The 6,263-nt window shown below is 38.6% G+C and overlaps 1 long non-coding RNA gene across 1 annotated transcript; it reads left to right on the top strand.

The window, feature by feature from the left end:
- The first annotated feature begins 3,129 nt into the window (after positions 1-3,129).
- LOC112081126 (uncharacterized) lies at positions 3,130-4,472 on the top strand. The gene is made up of 3 exons (XR_011479716.1): positions 3,130-3,382; positions 3,706-3,744; positions 4,229-4,472. It is a non-coding gene; the product is annotated as an uncharacterized lncRNA (long non-coding RNA).
- Positions 4,473-6,263: the final 1,791 nt, after the last annotated feature.

Raw genomic sequence — 6,263 nt, forward strand, 5'->3', positions numbered from 1 at the left:
CATAGCATTCACTGTGGCCTTATAAACAGACCCCAGATCAGAGGTAAAATTTCTGAAATCTGAACCCTGTCATGAAAAGTGCTGTAGAAATTGTTCTGTACCACTCAGAGACAAAATTCCAACTTCTATAGAAACTAGAAGGTGTTTCTATCCAATAATAACAATAATATGCATATTGTACGATCAAGAATTTAGCACGAGGCAGTTTAATTTGGAGAACACAAATATTGCTAATGCGGAACAGCACCCCCTATAGTTGCAAAGAAGTTAAGGAGGAACATAAGACTTAGACAATATATGAGATTTAACACATCGCCGTAGGTGAAATATTATTTTCCTCCGACTCACAGACTTTCCTCAGCCTAGTCTGACAGTGGTCCTTCAGTCATCAAGAGAGAGACTCAGTTCAGTTAAACCTCCTAATTCCTCCCAAACCCGGATCCGGAGCACCCCCCACAGTAAAAAAAAAAGCTGACTAGCATAGCCTAGCATAGCGTCACAAGTAAATACTAGCATCTTAAATATCATTAAATCACAAGTCCAAACACAGATGAAAGATACACATCTGTGAATCCAGCATCATTTCTCTGATTTTAAAAATGTTTTACAGGGAGACACAATATGTAAATCTATTAGTCAACCACGTTAGCAAAAGACACCACTCTTTTTACTCCACCAGTTTTTACTCCATCAGTAGCTATCACAAATTCGACCAAATAAATATATATAGCCACTAACCAAGAAACAACTTCATAAGATGGACAGTCTGATAACATATTATTGTATAGCATAAGTTTTTTTAGAATGTGCATATTTCAGGTATAAATCACAGTTCTACATTGCAGCTGCAATCTGAAATAGTGCCGAAGTCCCAGAAATAATTACAGAGACCAACGTCAATATACCTAATTACTCATCTTAACATTTCTGAAAAAATACACAGCGTACAGCAAATGAACAAGCCAACATCTTGTGAATCAGCCAATATGTCCGATTTTTAAGTGTTTTACGCGAAAACACAATATAGCATTATATTAGCGTACCACAATAGCCAGAAACACAACCGCATTTACCAGCAGCAAAGGTTAGCGATCGTAACAATCCAGCAAGAGATATATAATTGGACTAACCTTGATATACTTCATCAGATGACAGTTCCTGTAACATCATATTACACAATGCATATAGGTTTTGTTCGAAAATGTGCATATTTAAGGCACCAAATCGGGTATATACAAATGTGATCCAGTGGCAACAGGTCATGCATTCTGGCCGGCGCCATCTTGGAAAAGCACCTAATCTAATCAATAAATAATCGTAAACTTGACTAAAAAATACAGGTTGGACAGCAAATGAAAGATGCATTAGTTATTAATGCAACCGCTGAGTTAGATTTTTAAATTATTAACGTTACTAGACATACAGTGTGCGTTACAGCCAGACTAGTGCCGCAATAATGGCGGACAAATGCGTTTACATTTTTCCACATAAATAGCGAATACATCATAAATAGCTCTTACTTTTGGACGAGCTTCCATCAGAATCTTGGGCAAGTGGTCCTTGTCCAAAAGAATCGTTTCTTGGTTGTAAAACGTCGTCTTCAACTTCGGAATTAGCAGCTAACATTAGCTATGTGGCCACAACATGCCCAAATGTTCAAAGCGCAATACTAAGGAAATTCCGAAAATAGCACTATACTCGCAAAACTGATATTAACTCGGTTTAAAATAACTTCGTTTATGATGTTTCTAACACCTATATCGAATTAAATTACAGACGGATATAGCTAAGGCCGATACTGAGCGTTTTCAAAATGCCATCCTGAGGTCTTGCTTTGCGCAATGACGAACGTCGAAAAGAGAGCTCCCTTCGTTCCTTGGCCTTTTATAAGCTCTGAGAACTACGTAGAAACTCCATTCCACTTCTCATTGGTTACTGACATCCAGGGAAGGCGGGTGCGTTCATGTCGACCCATAGGATACATACAGAGCTTTAAACTGATCTGAGAACAGAGCCTCGTTTTCAGACCTTCGCAGTTCCTGTCATGAATTTCGCTGCAGAAAGAGTTCTGGTTCACCCACAGACATAATTCAAACGGTTTTAGAAACTAGAGATTGTTTTCTATCCAATAGTAATAATAATATGCATATTGTACGAGCAAGAATTGAGTACGAGGCAGTTTAATTTGGGAACGATAAATGTCCAAGTTGAAACAGCACCCCCTGTAGTGTCAATTTTGTCTCTGTAACTCAGTGCCTCTTCTACATAGTGGGAAGAGTGAACTTACTCTAGCTTCATTCTGTAGACATACACTCACAGGATCTCAGCTGCTCAGATGAACAGGTCAGAGTTCACCAGCTGAGGTCAAAATACAATGTCAGTGCAGTGCGACAGGTTCACAGTTTAGATCCATATACAGTGAGCCTTCTGCAGTCTCAATGCAGGGTAAGAAGACTATTTCAATGGTTGTAAACCACAAACTGTTGTGCCATGATTACCATGTTCCTCTTGGGATATTTTATCATACTGTTTGTTGTCATAAGCTATTACATGAAGCAATTAAGGAATATATTATCTCCTTAATTCCCCATACTGTCGCTGTATGAGGTAATGAACTCAAGATCCGTAAATGGATAGTATGAGATTTAGTCAATTAAGCCCTTTTTCTACTTAGCCAGAGACAGATGAACTCATGGAAACCAAGTTGAAGGTAGTTTCGCAAGTTATAACTAGTGCTAACGCTAGTTAGCAAATAAGCCCCTGAATTATTCTATTCTCACAGACCTTCCTCAGCTGAAAGTGAGTTCTGGAGTCATCAGAGAGAGAGAGACTCAGTTCAGCTGAGCTGTCAAACTCGCTCATCCTGTACGCAGACACTCACAGGAAAAGAGCTGCACTCTTGGGCAGGTCAAGCATTTCCAGCTGTGATCAAAGTGACATGTTACTACGCTTTAGAGATCAGAAAACTCAACCACAAATACAAATACAGTTGTCAAAAACATAAAACCAGAAAGTCAATGACAAATCTTTTACTCAGACAGACAAGTTAGTTTGTTGGTTTTGAAAATGTAATTGAAGCCATCTAATTATGCAACATATCAGCTGTTAAAGACAAATAGCCTGAGACAACAAAAATAGTGACTGAGAAACTATTCTGAATGTTCCTCTGCATCGTTAGCCACACTTTCCGTGTGAGACTGGTTTCTGCTATCTGTGGTTTTCCTGTGAACAAGCTCCACATCTACTTCTCTATTCAAACAATCCTCTCTGACACAGTCACCGTCTTCTGTGAAGTCAGACTAACAGTCTGTAGACGTCTGATAAATGGCGTTATTCATCCCTGATATGGCTGGTCATCTGTTTTTGGTCATCCTCCTTTTCGGTGAGTTATTTCTCCATTCCAAGTTCCATCATCTGTTAGTGCTACAGGATTCTCTCTCTTTTAATATTTTACTTCAGGAATTCTTTATATATTTCTGAATCTCATGGCTGTAATAATTGTGTCTTATTCCATTGATCATCTTATTGATGTATTTTTCTGTATCATTATATTTTGTTCAGATCAGAATGACTACTGCTTGATAACATGCCCATGGATCCATTGTTGTATATGATATTTCACCAACTTGTACAAAGTGTTCTTGTCTCTCATGCTTTTTTTGAATGGTACATTTTCCTGATCAAGATCTATTGTGTTATTTCCAGTCACCTTCCAATACATCGAAGCCCAAGGTCATTACCAAGGTCGTTGTGATTGTTTTTTACTTTTACTAAATAATAATACCATCAATCAATCAAAGTTATCTTGTTAATCCAAACTACATAACTGTAGATGCATTGTTATCATCTAATAGACAACCGTGAATCAATTGTTTTTCTTTTTCAAACGTAGATCAGGTGGTTCAATATCTATGAGTACTTAAATATTGAAAATTAATTTATAACTAAATGACAAGTGACACACTCCATCATCCACCACACCCTACAAGCAAGCAAAATAGTCCATGCGATTTCATTTCATTTCACACGCAAGAATGAAAGGAAATCGTTGTAAACACAGCACACATTATTAAATTGCACTCAAAAATAGGCATGATATCAAATAAGACATGCTGTTAGTTAATGTAAAGAGAATGGCAGGCTCTAGTTTAGTAGAGTGTCAATTGTGACATGTACATTACATTCAAATAGAGTGATGTAAAAAGGAGTCTCTGTCCTTTCCTAACAGATCCAAAACCAGACATTACAGTACAATTTGATAAGGACTTCACCATCATCTGTTTGATTCGTGGATCCGTCAGTCCTGACACCACCTGTAACCTGTATGTTGGAGAGGAGAGTCAGCCATCCTTCACAGCAAAGATCAAGAACAGAAAAGCCACCTCAGCATCCGGACAGCAGTTCTGTCAATTCACTCCAAAACATAGTGATCTGATCAGTCGTCTACAGTCAGTGAGGCGTAAGGAGGTGAGCTGTGANGTTTAGTAGAGTGTCAATTGTGACATGTACATTACATTCAAATAGAGTGATGTAAAAAGGAGTCTCTGTCCTTTCCTAACAGATCCAAAACCAGACATTACAGTACAATTTGATAAGGACTTCACCATCATCTGTTTGATTCGTGGATCCGTCAGTCCTGACACCACCTGTAACCTGTATGTTGGAGAGGAGAGTCAGCCATCCTTCACAGCAAAGATCAAGAACAGAAAAGCCACCTCAGCATCCGGACAGCAGTTCTGTCAATTCACTCCAAAACATAGTGATCTGATCAGTCGTCTACAGTCAGTGAGGCGTAAGGAGGTGAGCTGTGATTACAGAGTGAGCTCAGGACCAAACTCTCTCTCTCCACGCAGTGATGGGTACAGCTTTGCACGTGAGTCATTATCTAAACAAATCTATCAGGGCTGCAGGTCTTCATGATCTGACTCACTTTGATTTAAAATCTTCTTAGTATTACTATATTCATTCTGACCCACAAACTAAATACCACATTTCAATCCCCAAAATGATTTTAGATCTGGTGGGAGTTCACATTAGTGATCCAACAACTAAACCCTTTCCAGCAGGTAGGCTACACATTAGTTTCTTTTTTTAAATGTACTTTGTGGTGCTTCTTAGGGCTGTGGAGGTCCCAAAATTTTGTCAACCGGTGATTGTCAAGCAACTAACTGTCGGTCTCACGGTAATTGACCGTTAATTAACACAAACACATTTAGCATCTCCTGTCTTCCACACATAGCCGAAAAGCCATTTTAAAAAGTCTAATAAATCCATGTAATATAGCCTACACCTTCACAATAAATACATTATTTATTTTAGACAGGTCTGAAGAAGCATGATATGAAGAATATTTAGTCTATTTCAGAAGAACAGAATAGCAAACTGAGTTGTCCTTCTGTTAGGTCCTGATTTGTTTATGCCATATGGCTGTGGGCTACACTAGTTAATTTAGCAGACAAGATTTGCTTATAATTCCGTGGTATTATTTTATATTTTGAAGAATACAATTGAACAAATGCTTAATTTAGAGTTATTAATAATTAACTTTAGTTGTTCTACAAACGATGGGCTACATGTTTAGATTTTTAATACACAGTAAGGCTGAATGATGAGACTCTAATGATGATTTGAAAAGACTCTAATGATGATTTGTTGAAAGGCATGATCCCTGCTCTGTTTTTTGCGCAGGCTGTACAGACTCAAAGTCTCTCATTTACAATTTGACAAGCACTTGATAATGCCTCGAATTTCATGGCGGCATCCCCTATGTGGCAGCAATGCACCCTAAAAAAATCCATGCCTTTTGCAGCCCGGAGTGCTGCGTTGCGCCCTTCTCCCTGAGTGTGCTGCGCTATCCGAAGCTCTCTCACTCATATGGCTCTGTCAACTGATAGGGTCTTTCTCGCAGACTACAAGTTAAGACAGACACATCAGGGACGCAACTGCGCTCCCTTACCCAATTCCGAGGTGCCTATTGAAGATATTGGAAGAACTGTCCACATTACCTTTTCGTCAGCCTACAAGATAGGTTGGCCTAACGAACAGCAAAAGCACTAGCCTATGTCAATCTACTATCTCCCATAGTACAAAAATCAACCTATTCTATTCTGTGCAAGAAATAGATACAGTGGGGAGAATAAGTATTTGATACACTGCCGATTTTGAAGGTTTTCCTACTTACAAAGCATGTAGAGGTCTGTAATTTTTATCATAGGTACACTTCAACTGTGAGAGACGGAATCTAAAACAAAAATCCAGAAAAT

The sequence above is a fragment of the Salvelinus sp. IW2-2015 genome, linkage group LG1 (genome assembly GCF_002910315.2).
Source record: "Salvelinus sp. IW2-2015 linkage group LG1, ASM291031v2, whole genome shotgun sequence".
NCBI classification, from domain to species: domain Eukaryota; kingdom Metazoa; phylum Chordata; class Actinopteri; order Salmoniformes; family Salmonidae; genus Salvelinus; species Salvelinus sp. IW2-2015.